General features: G+C 38.2%; 1 protein-coding gene across 1 annotated transcript in view; it reads left to right on the top strand.

The window, feature by feature from the left end:
- The window catches only part of PTPRT (protein tyrosine phosphatase receptor type T), a 3,212,182-nt gene that overhangs the window by 190,402 nt on the left and 2,999,169 nt on the right, over positions 1-22,611 (top strand). The gene's annotated exons all lie outside the window — the stretch shown is intronic.

Below are 22,611 nucleotides of genomic sequence, written 5' to 3'. Positions count from 1 at the left end.
TCAGCCGGGGCTGTCTTTGAGTTTGCCGCCCTTCCCCCTTACAAAATCATGGTCGAATGGAGCCTCCCCCCTGCAGCCATTCCAATGAATCATTAATTGGCTACTTCACCCCATTTACCATAAACACTAATGTGCATACTGCTTTACTTCTGTGATGATTTGGACTTCATTTGAAAGTTAGATATCTGCTAAACAAAGCAATGCAGCCTCACAATGAAAGCAGACTTGGCATTAAAACTTCTCTGCCCTTGAAACTCACATTCATTGAAACGGCATTGAAACCCACATTCAAAGAAAATACTATTTGCCAGTGTCAGATAACTTTGGGCTGTTTTCAAATCACAGGCCCCTTGCACATGAAACATACACATGCTCTTTGATACACCTTCCTGATTGTATTAAATTATATTCCTTGTACAATGCAGTACAGTTTTAGAGGGCATTTTAAATTTGTTTTGAACATTTTTCCAGTAAACAATGAAACAAAATGCATGCACCAATAATGACAAAACTGCCCAGTTCAGAACATTTCCATCATAAAAGTCTATTCAAACTTCTACAATCCACCAGTATCAGTAAATATGCACAATCTCTGCAGAAGTAAAAGTCATTTAAATAATTCCACATTAAAGAGATCTGTAACTAATAAAAAAACTCTATTTCATTTTCTCTCATATGTTGCTTTTTCTCTGATTTTTTAATCTCAGCTTAAACTTACTATTAGACTCTGTGCAAATTTATCTTGTGTACAGTCTGAACAATGTACAGCATTCTCATGTTACTATTGTATATATTCTATGTTTTGTTACTGCCTATGCTTGGAGCTTTTCTCCCTGGGCCACTACTGAAAATGGACATATATCCAGTTAGACTAGCCCGATCAACAAATGTAAAATAAATAAACTAATGAAGAGGTTGCTGCTAGCAAACAACTTTTATATTTCATTGTTTCATCTACAAATAAAGTGCCTGTTGCCCTTGAGGAATAAATTGCCTATGTTATTCTAAAAAAATGATAAGCTGGTAATATTGCAATAGGGAATGGATGGCAAACATAAAAGGTTCATAGTTACTAGGTAGCTTTGCCAAAAAGAACTACAGCATCCACCCCCTTTGCAACACAGTACAGTATCAGCAATGCATCTGCCTACTGTGGGAGTAGAACCCGCAGCCTTCTGCATCAAAAGCAAGTATACTACCTGTTGTGCAATTAAAAATGCAAGCAGACTCAGCATAAGCAGCACTAAACTTTTGCTCCCCTGCAGCTCTCAGCTCCTTGTAAAATCTACTCAGCACTCAGCTGCATCTCTGAACTTTGAAGCAGAAGAAATCTGGAAAAAGTTATAATTTACTGGGGTGGGGCACAAGCCCAAAAACCAGGGACACATTTTAAACATTGCTTGTATAATGTTGGAAAGTTGCTAGAATAAAATGCTGGGTTACCACCATACATTTCACTGCCAAGTCTTGAACCCAGGACCCTGTGCAAAACAGTCAAAGCAACATACCACTATGCCAAATCAGCTGTTTTGTGAAAGAGAGGAAGACTTGAAACATAAATGGCTACCATTTAGCGAATTCAGTTCTCACCATAGCTGTCAGCCTCTTAGCACAAAACACCTGGACAAAGCCAGTAATGGGGAAATACAGCCCCCAAACATATTCAGTAAATTCAGTTCTTACCATAGTTTTCAACTTAAGCACAAAAAACCTGGATGAAGCCAATAATGGGGGAATACAGTCCCAAAAATGGGGACAAATTTCAAATATCCATCTTATAAACTTAGAAAATTGCTAGAATAAAAGGTTTTGTGTTACCATGTACTTTCTGAAGAACATGACATCTGAAATTGAAATGCTTGTCATTTTATTTAACATTTGTTAATCAGGAAAGTCTGACTTGGAACAAAAGTCAATTTTCAGCAGAGGTCCAGGGAGTAACACTCCAGTCACATGTCTTTGTAAGAAGGGAGGACACCAGAGCACCCAGAGGAAACCCACGCAAACACAGGGAGGACATGCAGACTCCCCACAGAAGGCACCCCAGCCATGAATCAAACCAGAGAACATGTAGCTGTTAGGCAGTAATGCTACCACTGCACTACTGACTGTGTAAAGGCACAAAACTACAGAAACCACAGATTTTATGAGGAACAGAACAACTATGAGGTAGAAATCTACATTTTTTTATGAATGGTGGTGGGTAGGGAATTCAGGATCTTGCCACCTTCATAAGAACTACAGTCATATGGCATGATTTGCTAATGATTTTATAGCATTAAATATTTGGTGGATGTATTTCTCCAGCAGGCTGCCATTCATCCAACTTTTTTTTGCTGAAAACTGTATGTGCCGACATTCTGTCCTAGCCTTGCCAATGTGGTTTCATGGCCTATAATCAGATCATTACTTTTTTCACATGCTTATTACCTAGGAACAGTTAGTAGTTTCAGACTCAAGCCACTTACATCCATCTACTTGCATTAATCAATTCTACTAGTTTAAATGCACACTGAAATCATGTAAGATGAATCATCCTAAATAGACTGACTGTGGATTTACTCAGTGGTGTTTTTCCTGTTGCTATCCAGGTTTCTAGGTAGAATTCAACTTACTTATCTGCTCCCAACCTTAATACATTTCCTTGCCAGAATGTTTTTATTTCCACTTTTCACCTATTCTCCCCACCAGCTTGTGTTGTACACTTTATCCATCCTTCCCACATTATCTTTTTTTCCCTCTTTTAATGTTAAGCTAATCTACTGTATTTGATTAGTGTTCACGTGATTTAACCAAATGCAAATACTTTCATTGAACAGTTTCATGATCTTTCTATCAAATTTCACTGTTTTTATTATTAAAATGGATACTTTCCACATGTGCATGAGTGCACACACTTTGTTACAAAGTTCAGTATTACTCTGTTTTTTGCTGTGACTACAAATTTATCTGTTCTTTAGCATTAGGCACTGATAATGAATGCTAAAATATTGGTATAAGCTATACTCTGCTGCATACATTTATCGCTGATAATCACGCTTTGTATTCCATAATGCACCTGCATCTGACACACAATGCACAGTAACTAATGCACCTTGCAGACCTTACTTAGCCCTGAGTTAATGGATGTTTTGTCCCTTGGTCCTCTGTGAAAAGTGACTTAACCCATTAGTTAAAAAATGTTATGAATAAATAAATATGCTGCATTTACTGTCATTATTTCTATCATTAACTTTTCATTGTAAAAGGGAAAATGCCTTTCTCCCTTATAAGAAAATGACTTCATAACAAAGATAATATGACTGAAGAGCATGATGCTAAGACATTGTTAACTTTAGAGTCTCTCTCACTTAACTTTAGAGTCTCTCACACACGCACACACACCCTTCTCTTGCAGTTGCATACCTGAGAGCATGTTTGTGCAGTAAGGTCCGTACAACGAGATCAAGTCCTTCCTGTAACATCCATTCAGTAAGGTCCATTGTAGGAGAGCAAGTCCATTCAGTAGAAAAGCCCGCGTGGCTCGTCCTAGTTCTTCCCGTGAGAGAAGAGCAAGCAAGCTGGGTGCTACCCAGCCTGCGGATGTTGCAGTCCGATCCCCTTCCAGTCTATGCAGTTGTAACTGCATAGACTTCTGGGATATTAATGCTGAATGCTGTCTTCCTAATCCAGACTGCTGGTGAAATGGTTTGGATTCTCTGTGCATGCTCCAGACTGGTTCACCAGCAGTCCGGATATCAGAAATGCCGAAAGAGCACATACACGACGTTCCATGACTCGTGTTTTTTTTTTTATTTCGTTTCTGTTATGTTTTACAGTTGGGGGGCTGCAGTGCTGCAGCCCAATAGCATGAGCCACCCCTGCTTACTTGTTTCTCTCATTAGTTATCCCATTTCTACACCTGTTTCTTCATTGTATTGCTGTGTCATTCTGTACTTAATGATGATATTTGTATATGGCATTTAATGAACTTTGAGAGCCATGTAGGAACAAGTCATTTATTATAATCTTTTCAAAGGGGATAAAAAACTCTTTGACAGCAAGCTGTACACGTTAAATGCATGAACATGCCTTTCACAAATCTTTAAATACTGTTTGTTTTCTGACAGAAAGCTGTACATGTCAAATGCATGAACATGTCTTTGGCAGATCTTTGAATGGTGCTTGTTTTTAAAAAAATTCTACATCGTTCCATGAGCATTATTCTTCTCAGACCCCTTTATAATGTTTTGCTTGTCTGTTATGCATGGAGCAACAACTTCATCCCCCTTGCACTTTTTATTGACTTGAAAACACCATTCAATAAATTTCCTCACTGTCTAAAACTTTTTGTTCCTGAAGTATATATATGCAGTCATATTACATACATTTACTGTCTCTCTGTTGGTATTTTACTTTAACTACTTGAAGATGAATAGTAATTTAATATGACTAGCTTTTCACATGTGCTATATATTCTATAAATGATGACAGCTTTATCTGTAGACAGAATGAATTAGTTCACTGGAGATCATAAATTTCCAGCTGCTGCTTCTACGTCTTCTGAGTGTTTTCATGCCAAAGTTGAATATTTCACTGTAAAGCCATATTTGCAGCCTCCATTTAATATTTAGACATGCTAGCAGACAATGCAAGATTTAAGTGCATTTCTGTTGTGCAAGTTTAGGATGCAGAGTCTTACATTTGTTGAACCAGCTTTAATATGAAAATCACCATCTTTATACAGTTCACTGTAAAGAAAGTCAGTTCAATTTCTTTATGCATCAAGCTGTAAACCAAAACATTTATATATATATATAAATACTGATATCAGTATGTATTACAGTGAAAAAGTACAGTGTCACAATAGATTCTGAATATGTTAATGAGCCATTTCCTGTGGTTAAGAGGTGCAAGGTTAGATTCCCTCAGCCTCCATTGCCCAACTGTGTACTCTGAGCAAGTCACTTTACCAGACACGGCTCCCAGACTGAGTGTGAAAAAGGTCTACGGTGATCACTGTTCTACCCCAGAAAAATACACACACACACACATATATATATATATATATATATATATATATATATAAAACATTACTTCTTCTTTCAGCTGTTCCCATTAGGGGTCACCACAGCAGATCATCTGTTTCCATTTCTTCCTGTCCTCTTCATCTTGCTGTGTCACACCAACCACCTGCAAATCCTCTCACCATATCCATAAACCTTATCTTAGGCCTTCCTCCTTACCTCTTACCTGGCAGCTCCATCTTAGCATCCTTTTTCCAATATACCCAGCATCCTTTCTCAGCACAAGTCCAAACCAATGCAGTTTCGCCTCTCTGGCTTTGTTTCCAATCCGTCCAACCTAAGCTGACCTAATATACTGATTCCTAATCCTGTCCATCCTCATCATACTCAATGCAAATCTTAATATCTTTATCTCTGTCACCTCCGGCTCTCGCTCCTGCCTTTTTGTCAGTGTCACCATCTCCAACACATATAACATAGCTGGTCTCACTACCCTCTTGTTGACCTTCCCTTTCACTCTTACTGGTACCCATCTGTCACAAATCACTCCTGACACTCTTCTCCACCAATTCCACCCTGCCTGTACACTCTTCTTCAGCTCTCTTCCACACTCGCCATTACTCTGAATTGTTGATCCCAGGTATTTAAACTCATCCACCTTCACCAACTCTACTGCCTGCATCCTCACCATTCCTCTATCCTCCCTCTCATTCACACATATATTCTGTCTTAGTATTGCTGACCTTCATTCCTCTCCTCTCTAGAGCACATCTCCACCTCTCCAGAGTCTCCTCAACTTGTTTCCTACTCCCACTACAGATCACAATGTCATTCACAAACATCATAGTCCACAGGGACTCCTGTCTGATCTCATCTGTCAACCTGTCCTTCACCACTGGAAATAAGAAAGTTCTCAGAGGTGATCCTTGATGTAATCCCACCTCCACCTTAAACGGATCTGTCACTCCCACTGCAGTCCTCACCACTGTCACACTACCCTCGTACATATCCTGTACCACTCTTACATACTTCTCTGACACTCCCGACATCCTCATACAATACCACAACTCCTCTCTAGGCACCCTGTCATATGCTTTCTTTAAGTCCATAAAGACACAATGCAACTCCTTTTGACTTTTTGTATACTTCTCAATCAACACTCTCAGAGCAAACATCACACTAAACCATACTACTGATCATTAATCATCACCTCCCTTCTTAACCTAGCTTCGACTACTCTTTCCCATAACTTCATGCTGTGACTGATCAATTTTATCCCTCTGTAGTTACTACAGCTCTCCACATCACCTTTATTCTTAAAAATATGTACCAATACACTTCTCCACTCCTCAGACATCCTCTCACTTTCTAATATTTCATTAAACAATCTGGTGAAAAACTCCACTGCCATCTCTCCTAAACACCTCCATGCTACCACAGGTATGTCATCTGGACCAACAGCCTTTCCATTCTTCATCTTCCTGATTGACTATCCCCACATCAACCAACCTTCTCTCTCTCTCCCATTCTCTTCATTCATCAGCCCCTCAAAGTACTCTTTCCATCTGCTCAACACACTCCTCGCTTGTAAGTACGTTTCCCTCATTATCCTTTATCATTCTTACCTGCTGCACATCTTTCCCATTTCAGTCCCTCTGTCTAGCCAATCAGTACAGGTTCTTTTCTCCCTCCTTAGTGTCCACCCTTTCATACACTCTCCATACCCCTTATCCTTAGCCTTCACCACCTCTCTCTTCACCATACGCCTCACCTACTTGTACTCCTGTCTGCTTTCTTCACCTCTCTGACAAATCCCACTTCTTCGCCAACCTCCTTTTCTGTATACTCTCCTGTACTTCCTTGTTCCACCACCAGGTCTCCTTGTTCTCCTTCCTCTGTCCAGATGTTACAACAAAGCACCTTTCTAGCCATCTCCCTTGCCAGCTCTGCTGTAGTTACCCAGCTATTCGGTAACTATTCACTGCCACCCAGTGCCTGTCTTAACTTTTCACTGAACTCCACCTCACAATCACCATTTTTCAACTTCCACTGTTTGATCCTTGGCACTTCCCTCACACTCCTCCTCCTCTTCTTAATCACCAGCATCATCCTACAGACCACTATTCTATGCTGCCTAACTATACTTTCTCCTGACACCACTTTACAGTCCCCAATCTCCTTAAACTGGCCCTCCTGCATAGGATATAATCCACCTGTGTGCATCTTCCTACACTCTTGTATGTCACCCTATGCTCCTCCCTCTTCTTAAAATACGTATTCACCACAGCCATGTCCATCCTTTTTGCAAAATCAACTACCATCTGCCCTTCTGTATTCCTCTCCTTAACACCATACATAACCATCACTTCCTCATCCCCTCTGTTCCCTTCACCAACATGCCAATTGAAATCCGCTCCAATCGCCACTCTCTCACCCTTGGGTACACTCGTATCCAACTCGCTCTAAAATTTTCCTTTCTCATTCATCACACACCCAACTTGTGGAGCATATGTAGTAACAGCATTCATCATCACACCATCAATTTCAAGCTTCATAAACATCACTCTATCTGATACTTGTTTCACCTCCAAAACACTCTTGACATACTGTTCGTTTAGGGTTACCCCTACCCCATTTCTCCACCCATCCACACCATGATAGAACAATTTGAACCCACCTTTGATGCACCTGGCCTTGCTCCCTTCCATCTGGTCTCTTGCACGCATAATATATCAACCTTCCTTCACTCCACCATATCAGCTAGCTCTCTCCCTATACCAGTCATAATGCCAACATTCAAAGTTCCTACCCTCATTACCACACTCCTAACCTTTCTCCTCTCTTCCTGCTTTAGAGCATGCCTTTCCCCTCTTCTCCTTCTTCAGCCAACAGTAGCCCGATTTCCAGCAACACCCTGTTGGGTAACAGTACTGGTGGTGGTTGTTGTTAACAAGGGCCTCGAATGATCCGGTATGGAAATTTGTATTGTCTGCATATGTCATTTGGCAAAAGTTTTACACCGGATTTATCCGGTAACATATGTATATGTATATGTAACGTATGGTATGTATATAGGTAGCATATATACATACGTATATGTGTATGTATGTGTAATATATTTATATATATATATATATATATATATATATATGTGTGTGTGTGTGTGTACATATATGGATATTATATATATATATATATATATATATATATATATATATATATATATATATATATAGAGAGAGAGATAGACCGACACACACACACACACACACACACACACACACACACACACACACACACACAACTTATTTAATGCTGAACACTCTTTAGAAGGGATTTCTTTGTAGGGCTGATTGCCTTTACTTTACTGTAATGCAACCATAGAGTTAGTATATACAGGGAAGGAGGTGTTGGAGTGAACCCTAGTTTTTTTTTTTCTCCTCTTCAGTTGTATTGGCATTTAATTTTTCCAGCTCACATAAGCAAGGATGTTTCCTTTATATATGCAATCAGGTGAATTTTTTACTTGATAATCCACTTTTTTTAATAGTATTAATTTTGGTTATGTGAGCATTGGGTTTTCTATTGAATTGGTGAAATGCCTGTGCTCTACTGGCAGGGTCGAAAGGCACTTTTCCAGTGGGCAGAATGCCAAACCAGAAAACATAGACTACACTACAGTGAATGGGTAGTGTAGGCCGATTATCTGAGTTTTGCATTGTGAACAGAGATCGTGGTTCAGTGAAGAACAGGGAATTAACCAATTTCCACACTGTAGTGTGATCTCAGAGTTGGTATATAAAACTTGCATGGGGTGTGGGAGGCTCAGCCCTCCTGGAAAATAGTGTAATACACGTACCGTTGACTGTGGAATGTCATGGTAAGTTAAGCTACATAACATGGTTGACTGACGTCACCTCCTGCTATGTTGACTACATCGAACTATGGGTGTTGATTATATTCAGTTTCAACTTGGCTGCCTTTTTGATGGTACAGATTCAGCATATGAGGCCGGCATTGTGACTGGTCAACTGATGCAGTTTTGTTAATTCAACAGTAAATCTAGTGTTTACTTACTTATTATATGTTGACTATATACTTTTGGTCATTGTCTGAATTTGTCCTTCAGAGGTCAGTGCTTTATCCTATCAAATCTGAAACAAATAATTACATAAATGTAGCTAGTGTACAACTGTTTGTATTATTAGAAAACACAGAGGAGATTAAATGTTAAATAAAGTGAAGCACTCTAATGTCAAAGAGGCCATCTGATGTTAAGAACTTCCTGTTTTCCAACCTTAGCAGCATTTACAAAATGTCTGTAAAGCTAAAAAATGTGTAAATGCCATGGCAATCTCTGACTGGGAGGCATAAATTTAGAATATCTCACACCATAGAGAGGTGCTATAAGTCAAATCAGGAAAGTGTAAATTGGAGGGGTAAAAGCAATCAATTATATATGTAATTCCCCTTATGAGATACAGCATTGGTGTCTTTCAACAGTGACTGAAGAATTCAAAGGTACTGATATTGTAAGAGGAAGAAAAATATGGTAAGAAACCCTGCACAAGGGTCATAGGTAAGAAACAATTTGGCGAAGTATAATGTGTATTAAAAAGCTAAAAAACAGACCATGGATGAGCAATCTGCAGAATTCTTATATATTCTCATTTTAGCATGGAATATTAGACTAGAATAAAAGATAAAGTATAATTTTAACACTACCATAAATAGTTCATCATGTTGAATAAGAAGGATTTCAACTTTGTGGAGCTAGTCACGATGGGAAAAATCTGCTGTACTCCTAAAAAGTGAGCATTTCAAATTTCCGTCATAAAGATTAAAGATTACACACTTTGTATTGTATGGACTACTTTTGCAATCATTTTAATCTAAGTATCATATATTGTTCACTTTCATTTAATGTGCTTATGTTTGTCTCATTTTGAATGTAGTGTACAATAATGTTTTGCCACCATTTTTATAACCTTTTATCGGGTTATAACTGCCTGTTTGGCTCAGGTCATGACTGAAAATGGTCTTTGGACCATCCCACCAACCTGGTTAACAAATATAAAGTTAAACTGAGTAGCGGAGCAGATATGATCAGTCTGTAATACTTGCACTGCCTTGCAGCAGCTGATTGTCTGTTACAACGAGTTTCAATTACAGAGAGGCTTGAGAAGATGGTCCCAAGTTTTGGGGGAGAACATAACTTTTGCCTTTTCATCTTAATTGCAAAAGAGCTGTAGTTTATAGCCAAGCTCCGAAGAGAAAAACATAAATCAAATTTGTTGGAAACCGGTGAAGTTAGTTTCAACTCAGCGACAGTGTGCAAAAACATTTTTTTTGTCACTGACTTGTATGGGAAAAATCTTTTGCTCACTTGTTTGACTAAGAAAGTACATTGGAGTGAAAAATAAAATTGTTAATCCCTTTTTTTTTTTTATTTATTTATTTTTTTTTTTTTGGAGGTGGGGTTAAACGCACCCTATAAAAACGTAATGGGTCTTTCCCTTTTATTGAGCAAAAAGTGCACAGTCAGTACTAGGGAGAGGACACTGTGTACTTAGCACTGATTAAAGAAAGGGAAAAATAATGACCAGAACATGCAGAACTGATTAAAGAAAGGAGAAAATAATGACCAGAACACGCAGAACTGATTAAAGAAAGAGGAAAATAATGACCAGAACTGATTAAAGAAAGGGGAAAATAATGACCAGAACACACAGAACTGATTAAAGAAAGGGGAAAATAATGACCAGAACACACAGAACTGATTAAAGAAAGAGGAAAATAATGACCAGAACATGCAGAACTGATTAAAGAAAGGGGAAAATAATGACCAGAACATGCAGAACTGATTAAAGAAAGAGGAAAATAATGACCAGAACACACAGAACTGATTAAAGAAAGAGGAAAATAATGACCAGAACTGATTAAAGAAAGGGGAAAATAATGACCAGAACACACAGAACTGATTAAAGAAAGAGGAAAATAATGACCAGAACACACAGAACTGATTAAAGAAAGGGGAAAATAATGACCAGAACTGATTAAAGAAAGGGGAAAATAATGACCAGAACACACAGAACTGATTAAAGAAAGGGGAAAATAATGACCAGAACACAGTTATCTTGACTTGCCTTAAAGATAAGACAAGTTTAATTATTCAGGCTTTCTGAATTTTAAAAATGAAAACAAAAGGGAATAGCTTGGGTATGTATTGAACAAATGACTTGTTGGAGGGAGAAGATTTGTAGCCTAGACGATTTGGAAAAATCTTCATTTTTCTGCACTTGACTGATTTCCTTGATTGTAGTGAAAAGTAGTGTAAGCTAGACTTACATAATTGCATCATATCTACATTTTGAATCATAAATGTAGGGTCCAGAACTATAACATGACACTAACAAGTTATTGCAATATCTTACCTGAAGGCTGGAAAGGCAATATGTTCTTTTGTATATATTTGCTGCATTCATTGCAGTTTCAAAGAAATTAAGTGACTTATCTATGTTATATTTCTAAATCGTGATATATTTTTTAGTTTAATGATGGCACAGAATCATTGCTGTAGACTTTCCAGTTGATCTTGTATTCTGCTACAGCTGTCATTGTAGATTCTTATACCCATCCTATTTGTAGTCACATAGGATGAAGATAATTAATTTTATTGATGTTTATCATGTTTTTATAGGACATTACTACTGTAAGCTAATATTTACAGTTTTTTTTTTCAAAAACTACACTTCCAACAGGTTCAGTGATATTATCTAGTGAACATCTTTTAGATTGTCTGCTGAAGCAAGAATGTTAGGTGCACCCATTCTGCCTGCAGTTTGACTGGAAACTGAAAATTCAGGAAGACCTTTAAATACTGACTCTTGAGAACCATGAGAACAGTTGTCTTTTCTGTGAGATGGCTGTGCATTTTCTTTTTCTTGTTGAGAGTAGATGCCATATTGATCAGGAAAGTTCAAATGAAAGGGAGAAGAGACACAAATGCATGTTGACACATCAGCACCATGCTGAAACATATGTTCCACATTTGTCCTCATCTGATGTCACATGCATCAGGATTTCGTCGTAACTGTGAAGTACATTACAATAGTGTGATGTTTCAAGGTTCTGTTTTGCAGTCCCCCCACCAAAGTGAACCAAATGATTCATTCTCTCCTGATGAAGTTGCCTAATGTCTGAGCAGGGTATGGTTTAGGCATATTTTACTACTTTGACATTCCAGATATTTGTTTTAGAATGTTATTATGCGGCAGTGATGTTAGTATCTATCAGTCATAACTCTGATCAGTCTCAAATATATTTTATCTGGCTTGAATGTATTTCTTACCATAGTATCCTTTAACCTACTTTTAGATGATAGGTTAGTCGGCCATAAATTATTATTTAGTTATTTTTATTTAGTTTTTAGGTGAAAATTAACTGGGTTGTAATGCCTTTATTTCCAGTCATGATCTAGTCACAATACACTTAACCATAAGAATTAAAACAGGCTCAATTCATTATTTGGCCTTGTAAGTATAAACAGTTCCAAAAGATTGCATATAAATTTATGAAATTTATAAAAAGTATTTGTTACAGCATATTAAAATACTATGCTTACATTTCAGAAGTGAAACATTAGCGTGAGCTGTTTTGACATTCTCCTTTAGTCGTCCTCGGTCAACACACTTGGTTAACTAACATTAAATGTAAGACTGTGATATTTGACTTTCTGCATATTAGTTATGACTGAATGATAAAACATAATATCTTTTAAGGGTATGACATCCTTTAAACAAAACTCTAAGCCTGACTTTTCATAAATTGCTTAACAGAGTATAAAAAGTTAATTGTTCAATCATAATTCAAACAGAGGAAACCTGAGAGCTAAAATGTACTTTGAATTAAACTCCATCAGCCTGTTTTTCTCATTTATCCATACTCAGCTACAGCTACACCTCTGAAGTGTATTAAATAATTTGGAATTAATATGTGATTGCTGAGACACATAAAATAGTCAATTTTAAAATAATTACTTCTATTGACTGTACGGTGATGTACTGACCCAAGGTACAGTTAAACTGATTCTGAAGTATAGTATGAATAGTTCTATAATTTTGTCCTGGCCCCTTCCTGGATCATAAATCAGACATACCAAATTTGTACATTGCCATTGATTATGCATTAGTCGTTTCTGTTTCAGAAGCTGCTGCTGCCCAATATGACAAACTGTTTTGCTGCCTGCCTACTTTCATTCCAAATAATTGTCTCTGTTTCTGCAAATTATTGCTGAGTTTTATATAGAAGATGCCCTGGAGGAAAACATAACTTGGAAATTACATTTCATTTTACATAGAAAAATTCAGAATGTTCTTCATATTTGTGTTACATATACACACATTCTCACAACAATTATTATAGACTTGTATTCATTATAAAGTGCCACTTTGTATTTGTGTTACCACTTTGTTCACATCTGTTAATCTGTCACTGAAATAATATATATATATATATATATATATATATATATATATATATATGTGTATGTATGTATGTATGTGTATATATATATATATATATATATATATATATATATATATAATATGCATACATATGCATATATTCCTGCTGTAGAAATCATGAGTTGAAGAACATATGCATTATATAAACCACTTAGTACATTTTACTTGCCAGGAGGGTATAGATCACTGAGCTGAAGTGAGGTGCCCACATGCCAGCTTTTGTTTATGGGCACAATATGGAATAGCCTTAAATTCTAGAAAATTGTGGAACACATTTGCGTTCCGCAAGACATAACTGTAGAAGTAGCACTGTCTAGCCATCTGTGCTTCACACAGAGGCCACTGGAGGTTGTTTATCCACCTATGTAAATCAGACTAATATGAACCTTATGTCTAAGATAATCAAGACAGAGGCGCACAGATATCTCAGATATCACTGGCTGTACTGTTATAGATTTCACCAGGTGCTATATAGATGATCTCTGGAGGACATTACAAAAAAAAAAAAAAAGTGTTGTATTTGTAAGTGAATGGACAAAGTGGCACAAACTAGGGTTGCCACCTTTTAAAATGGCCAAAGTGGGACATTTTTGGTACAAACCTCAGATTTTACAGGCCAACACATACCCACAGTCAGTACAAAGGTTAGAACTTAACATTTTTGCATAAATAAAAGCATTTTAGATACAGAATAACTGTTTTATGCAACTATTACATAAAATATAGGAAATAATTTTGTCCTAAAATCTCAGGACATTTGCCATTTTTACAGTTTTTTTTGTCAGGACACAACTGCCCAAAGAGTCAAAGTGGGACAGGTGGTAACCCTTGCACAAACTAAATTTGCAGTTCCTTTCCTTTTAATGGGCTGTATTGTAGAGTAGCCCATCTGGTTAATCACCTAGCCAATAGTGGTGAAGCTGTGTGACTGGGGGGTTCAAAACCCATGTGAACCCTTTTGAGACAGAAATGTTATATTGATTAAGGTGTTTACCTCCCAGATGCAAGGTACAGGGTCTAATTCTGACCTCTGGGTATTGGCTAGGCTTGTAATAGCCTGCAGACTGATAGCTTTGTATGAACCTATGACCTGGTCTTCCACAAAAACATTTTTTCTCCCTACCACGAGAATCTCCAATAGTTTATATCATACAAAGTGCTTATCACTGCCTGCCCTCAAACAAGGTGAAAGCTGAGTGACAGATTCCAAATTCCTACCATAATATGGGAGCAAAGAACCTTTTTTGTTGCCATCCACGGTCTTCTTTTCTCCAGTGTATGGAATTCAGGGAGTCCGGTACAGGGTTGTCTTTGAAAACTGACTTGAATTTCAAGCACTACATATGACAGATCGCTACAGCAGTATGTTAGAAATATTATTTATTTTATTTATTTTATTTTACATTTGTTGACCGGGCTAGTCTAGCTGGATATATGTCCATTTCCAGTAGAGGCCCGGGGAGAAAAGCTCCAAATTATTAGTACATCAATTAATGAAGTTTAACAATAAAAATAAATGGAGATGTAATGGAAACAGGAATTTTTTTTTTTTTTTTTTAAGTGAGTAAAAGTAACAGGCTATGTGATGTTCATAAGAGGACTCTTTACACATGTGAAATAAAGAAAATCAGTTACTGTGTGATGCGCTTAGCATCATTATAAAAACATATTAAATGAAAATAAATGTGAACAGAGATGAAGGAAAGATAGGAAAGGTATCAGGGATAGTATAGGTAGAGTTTAAGGATTACATTTTTTTTCATAGAGGAAGTAGAATAGTTACTGTTATGAAAGAGAGGCAGGGATACTCTTATGAAGGAAGGGGAGAGACATTAGGGTAAGTAGGCAGTGGGTGTTTTATTCCAAATCATAGTGGAAAGTTGAGCAGCTGAGAGTCCCCAACTAAGTTATTGGATGTAATTGGGTTGAGGTGGAAGGAAGGAAGGATGACAGGGAAGGAAAAAGCAGGGTTAGTCTGGGTTAGTGCAGGGGCATAGCCATGTTTTATTGAGATATTTTTTGAGATTTTCTTTGAACAGAAGGAGAGAAGTCGGAGATGAGATGTCTGAAGGTAATTTATTCCATACTTTTCCTACTGAGTTGGAGAACAAGCAGTCACCTGCAGAGTTATTGGGTCTAGTGGTGCTGATCAAAAGTTTTTTAGAAGACCTTAGATGTTTAAGGTTATAATAAGGGGTAATAAGGTTATTGAGTATTGGGGGTTTTTGTAGGTTGGTACAGGGTTTTGTGAGCTATTATAAGTTGTTGTAGTTGAATCTGATTGGGAAGTTCAAGCCAACCTAGTTGTTTAAGATTAAGGCAATGATGTGTCCTGAATGGGGATGCGGTAGCAAATCTAGCAATGTTATTGTAGCATATAACTAGTTTATTGAGGTTTTTTTTTTTGAGAGATTGGTATAAATAGGGCAAGCAGAAAGTAGAGTAGAGATCAGATGAGTTCTGGCTAGGGTAATTCTAGTGGCAGGAGTAAGAAAGGGTTTGATTCTGTATAAGCTACCTATTTTTTTGTTCACAGATTTTATTGTAGTGTTAATTCTAGTGGCAGGAGTAAGAAAGGGTTTGATTCTGTATAAGCTGCCTATTTTTTTGTTCACAGATTTTATGGCAGTGTTAATGTGATTTTCAAAATTAAGATTATTGTCTATAGTAATTCCTAATAATTTTGTGGTGGTGTCTGGAGAAATACTAGTACTGTTATTGGAAGTAATAGTGAAATTTAGGGGGATGTGATTTCGTGTTGGTGAAAAGAGTAGAAGCTTAGTTTTCTTGGGGTTGAGTAGGAGGCAGCGTTGTGAGAACCATTGTTCTACTGTGTTAAAGGCTTTTTGGGTAAGAGTCTGAAGTTCAGTTTGAGAGGTAGCTGTGCAGATTATAGTAGAGTCATCTGCATATTGAATACAGGTAGTATGAGGGATAGCTGATTGGGGGTCGTTGATAAAGATGGAAAATAGAAGTGGTCCTAAGATGGAGCCTTGTGGCACACCTAGAGAGATAGGAAGGTGGTCAGATAGTGAATTTTTCCAGAGTACTGCTTGTTGGCGGTTTTCAAGGTAAGATTTAAACCAAGTTATGCTGTGCGGATCAAGTGAGAGAGAGAGAAGAGAATGTGCAAGAGTAGTTGGTGATTCACCATGTCAAAGGCTTTGGATAAGTCTATGAATAGTGCTGAAGAGAGACTGTTTTTGTTGCGGTTAGAGTTTATGGTATTGGTGAAAGAGAGCAGTGCAGTGGTAGTACTGTGTGAAGGTCTGAAACCATGCTGACAGTTGGCAAGTAGGTTGTGTTGGAGAAGATGGTTAAGGAGTTTATGGATACATTTTTCCATGGTTTTGGCAATAGGGGATAGTAAAGCTATGGGACGATAGTTAGAGAAATCATTGGAGTTCCCTCCTTTATGTAGTGGGATAATATGAGATATTTTCCAGATATCAGGGACAGTTTTTTCATTGATGTATCTGTTTATTAATATAGAAATGGGATATGCAATTACTTTAGCTCCTATTTGCAGGAACTCGGCAGGGAGTTTGTCTGCGGAGGGGGTGGTAGGTTTAAGTTTTTGTAGCAAGGAAGAAATATATGATGTAGAAATGGGAAGAAAGTGAAATGAGCAGGGTATATTTACAGAAGAAGGAAGTATCTTTGAGGTATCGGGAGATAGGTGATTTGCAAGATTTTGTATAGTATTAGTGAAGAAGGAGTTGAAGGCATTTGCTGTTTGTATAGGGTTGTCAGGGTTAGAGTGTTGTGGGTTGGGTGTAATAGTTTGGCCTGGGGATAGAAGATAATTGATGGTGGACCAGAATTTTTTTGGTTCCTTATTGGATGTTTGTTGTAAATGAAGGTAGTAGTTCTTTTGTCTAACAGTATGGCTTTTTTTGTGTTGTTTCTACATTCTCTGAAGGTTTGATGGTCAGCTTGGGACTTGGTAGTACGCCATTTAGTCCAGGCTTTGTTTCTGGTAATGATTTTGTGTCTAGTATCCTTGCTAAGCCAGGGGGCTGGTTTGGTTTTGGTTCTGATAGTACGAGTTGGAGCATGCTGGTCTAGAATAGATAAGAATGTGGAGTTGAAGTATTGTACTGCATCATTAAGAGGGAGTATCTTTAGAGGGGTCCAGTTACATTGCTTTAGTTCTGTTAGAAAAAGTTCTGAGTTAAATAGCTTTTTTGAACATAGTGTTCGGAAAGTGGTTGGAAAAGTTATGTCGCTTTTTTTTTTCTAATAATATAAGTTAATGAGTGATCACTTAGGTCATCTGGTAGGGTGCCAGAGTTATACGTTTGTTGGGGAGTGTTTGTAAGTATCCAGTCTAATGTGGTTTCATTGTTATTGATTTTATTAGTTCTGGTAGGGCCTGATATAAGTTGAGAGAAGCCATGTAGGTTAATGTGGAAGGTAGGATTTGAGTTGTTGCAAGAATTCCAATCAATGTTTAGGTCACCTAGGATTAATGTTTCTTGTGGAACATTAGAAGAGAGCCAACTAAGTATGGACTCCAGAGTGTTAATGTTATTTCCTGGGGGAGATGTATACAAATTATGTAAATAGCTTTGCTGTAGTTTAGTTGGAGTTTAGAACATATTAGTTCAGCGTTATTGACTAAGGGGAGGTTCAGGTTTGTAGTGGTGATTTGTAGCTGTGATTTATAAAGAATTGCAACACCTCCTCCTTTTTTTTTGGGCGGTCGAGTCTTATGATTTTATATCCAGGTGGGGTGATTTCATTATCTTTAATAGAAGGTTTTAGCCATGTTTCTGATAGGCAAAGGATATCAAATTGGTTGACATCAAGGAGAGCATGGAGTTGAGCAATTTTGTTACAAATACTACGTATATTCAGATGAGCTAAGGTGAGTGAGTTGGTAAATTTTGTTGGAGATATAGGCCTAGTTTTGTTATTTATGTTGGTTTGTATGGTCTGGGTGTGCTGAGGGCCAGGGTTGGGATGAATGTCTTCATCCAAAAGTGAGTGTGGGAGTGGATGTTGTTTGGGTTGATGATTTATACAAAAGTAGTTGGTGAACTTTCTAGATTTCTGGTTATAGAATTTAATATGAGCTAGTCTGTGAAATTTAGCTAGAAAGTAGTTAGATTTATAAGTGGGATTTTGGAAGGTCACAGCAAACGATGTTGTCAGTGAAGAGGTTTGAAAGGAGGAGAATATAGAGGTAGAGTGTATGTGTTGTTCGTAGGAGGTTAAGATATAGGTAGTTGTGAGTGGAGTTAAAAGTGATAGTATGACTAGTATTTGTAGTTGAGAAGGGTTTAGTGTTATGTGCATAGTTAGGAAGAGGGGGTGAGAGATTAACTATGAAGTAATAGTATGTTTAGAAGCAGTTAGAGGTGGAGGAGAGATGTATAATTAGTGGGAGTAGTGAGATAGAGGGGGAGGGATGATGTAGTTAGGGTATGTCCGATTGGTATGAAATGTGTAGGGGTGTGGTTTGTAGAGGTATAAAGGTAGGACCAGTGGGGGTGGGTGGGAATTGGGGGTAGGGTAGGGGAGCGGAGTGAGCCCGAAGGGCGAACGGAGCGGGTAGAGACAAGAGAGAGAATGTGGAGGAAGACCATCAGTGAAGTGAGAGGAACAGCAGGTAAGTCTGAAGGTGGGGGAAAGGTAGGCAATGTTCAGAGGTTAGCAGGAAGAAAGACAGGAAGTTTGAGTAGAGGACACTGATAGAAGGATTACTAAAGGTAAGGAGCACTGGTGGGTAAGTGATTCAGGAAACTGAGAGCAGAGTGAGTGGGGTCAGGTTGCAGAATTGGGGTAGGAAATTACAGAACAGAAAGCTAGTATTTCAGAGATCTAATTCTTGAGGCACCACCTAGTGGCCACTCATTGTATAGCAATGGGATTGTCTCAACTAGAGTTGGGGGCTAAAGGGGAGTGTGAGTGATTCAGTTTATGTGAGGGGGTGATAGTATGGTAGGAAGTAGTTGAAAGATGCGGGGGGGTTGGCTGCTGGCTGGCCTGCCTGCCTGATTAGTTTGCCTAACCTAGCAAAACATGACAATTATCTTGTTGTAATATCTTAGTGTCGGTATCAATACATACTTTCAATGCCTTTTCCAAGGTAAAAATGTTTTTTTCTGGGAGATGTTAGGTAATTCTTTTGATGCCCTAGTGTTCAGAGGCGTCCAGAAGGGAGAATGCAGGTAATTGTTGCAGGGACAAAACTGGAACACAGTGCTGGTAAAATACAGAGGGAGAGAAAAGGTAGTAAGGCTTAGAGATACAATGTAGAGAGAAGGAAAAGGAGTTATACTGACATGGTTCATGTATATAAACACCTTCAACAACAATGCTTTGTGGTACTAACAGACTTATCAAAATCAGATTTCAGCAGGAGGCTAATTAAAAGTCAGAGCAGTACTAACTTGCAACAGTCATCAATTGTTTCAAAAAACAGTTACAGATGTTACCACATTAATTGGCCATACTTAGCAGCACTTACAAGCTTCTAAAGCTACAGCAATATGAAGTTATAAAAGTAGTAATAGATGATTAGAACTCAGAAACGGAGGTCATTTCTGACTACAGGAAAAAGCTGTAATTTGTCTATGTATAATATATATGTAATATATAGCACAGGTATAGCTTTAATACAGGAACACAGGAAATAGCTATGATATCCTTGCGGTTAAGCTAGCTCCACACGTGAAACTGGGTGTAGTAATTCTAAGGGGTGGGCTATTACATTCAACTGAGCGATACTGTACAATGGTTAAGACTAAGGGAAAAGAGAGTTCTGGCTAAAAATTATGTCTCCACACTCTTTCCAAGTTATTAGCCTGAATGGGTTAGATCAAACTGTTAAATAATTAGGAGAGTAAGCCTAAACCAGTGTAAGAGGTGATCGCAGAAGACGGCATTTAATAAGGGACTAGCTGCAGTAGTTCAGGATCCAGGTTTCGTTACACGTGGACCACGCTATTAAGCTGTATAGGTTAACAGGGAGGGCTCGACTCATATATAAAAAGTTAGAAACAGGTTTCGTTACACGTGGACCACGCTATTAAGCTGTATAGGTAACAGGGAGGGCTCGACTCATATATAACAAGTTAGAAACAGTACCTGAGAGCAGAGAACTTCCTTCAACAGCCTATTCATATGCAATACTCATTAAGTGGCTACATATACAGTAGAACATTAATAATTTATCACAAACTGAGAATTTGTAGCAGTAATTACAATGAGCATTCGTTGCAAGCAGCGTACACAAACGCTTTGTTGGCGTTGCCAAGGAACTTCCTCAAACAGCCTATTCATATGCAGTACACATGAAATGGCTATATATACAGTAGAGCATTGTTAAATTAACCCAAACTATAAGATTAAGTAGAAGTAATTGCAATGAACACTCGTTACAAGCAGCGTACACAAACGCTCTGTTAGCGTTGGCTTCAAAGCAAAGCCCAGCAATTAGCTATTACAGAGCAATAACACAGTTTAGAAGTTAAAGTAAGCATTAAATAGCAAACATTGTAGTGACACTCGTTACATGCAGCGTACACAAACGCTCTGTTAGCGTTGGCGTCAAAGCAAAGCCCAGCAATTAGCAATTACAAAGCAATAACACAGTTTAGAAGTTAAAGTAAGCATTAAATAGCAAACATTGTAGGCAAAAAAAAACATTGTTTCTCTTACTGTTCTAGCTCAGGAGCAGGACGCACAGCAGCCAGGTGGAGGGTAAAAGAAGAAAAGATGGCGGCACCAGGGATCGGGGTATACTTATAAGGTGAGCTAGGGGGTAGGGGCAAGGGGAGGGGAAAAAAGATAAAAGGAGATATGGAGCTAGAGTCGCGAGATTGAGCAGAAGGAGGGCAAACGGAGCGGGTAGAGACAAGAGAGAGAATGTGGAGGAAGACAATCAGTGAAGTGAGAGGAACAGCAGGTAAGTCTGAAGGTGGGGGAAAGGTAGGCAATGTTCAGAGGTTAGCAGGAAGAAAGACAGGAAGTTTGAGTAGAGGACACTGATAGGATTACTAAAGGTAAGGAGCACTGGTGGGTAAGTGATTCAGGAAACTGAGAGCAGAGTGAGTGGGGTCAGGTTGCAGAAATGGGGTAGGAAATTACAGAACAGAAAGCTAGTATTTCAGAGATCTAATTCTTGAGGCACCACCTAGTGGCCACTCATTGTATAGCAATGGCAGTGTCTCAACTAGAGTTGGGGGCTAAAGGGGAGTGTGAGTGATTCAGTTTATGTGAGGGGGTGATAGTATGGTAGGAAGTAGTTGAAAGATGCGGGGGGGTTGGCTGCTGGCTGGCCTGCCTGCCTGATTAGTTTGCCTAACCTAGCAAAACATGACAATTATCTTGTTGTAATATCTTAGTGTCGGTATCAATACATACTTTCAATGCCTTTTCCAAGGTAAAATGTTTTTTTCTGGGAGATGTTAGGTAATTCTTTTGATGACCTAGTGTTCAGAGGCGTCCAGAAGGGAGAATGCAGGTAATTGTTGCAGGGACAAAACTGGAACACAGTGTGTTCTAGCTCAGGAACAGGACGCACAGCAGCCAGGTGGAGGGTAAAATAAGAAATATGTGTGAAGCTTATTCCACTTACAACTTAAACAAATGTGAGTGGAATTCATAGACAAAAATAGAGAATGCCTACAGCTAATATGCTGGAATTACTTTCACATGATTCACCGGTAGTAAGCTGTAGGAGCTGTAGCAGATATATAATCACACACCAAGCCTGCTAATAGTGTATAAAGCCTATTTAAGTGAGGAACTTAGCCTAAGTGGCAATGCCAGTACATGTTCTAGACAAGCGGTCCATGCTTCAAGGCTACTAGTAGTTATGGCATCATTACTCCAGTTCCAGTGGTCTAGCAGCTGGCTAGAAGTCACTATGCAGCCAAAGCAGCAAAAAAAAAATTCAATTAATTAATTAAAATTTTTTTTTATCAAAGACATACCTCTCAACTGCACCTCATTATGAGAATGTTTCTCATTCTGAGTCTTAAAACTTCTGTGCTCCATACTGTTATACACTGAAAGAGTTTGGAGTGCATTCATTGTTAAGAATTTTTTTAACAAATATCAAATATCAT

Source organism: Protopterus annectens, chromosome 12.part0 (genome assembly GCF_019279795.1).
Source record: "Protopterus annectens isolate FY-2018-M chromosome 12.part0, PAN1.0, whole genome shotgun sequence".
In the NCBI taxonomy this organism is placed as follows: Eukaryota; Metazoa; Chordata; order Ceratodontiformes; family Protopteridae; genus Protopterus; species Protopterus annectens.
Note: the sequence above shows the minus strand (reverse complement) of the source record. Positions and strands in the feature narration are given on the sequence as shown.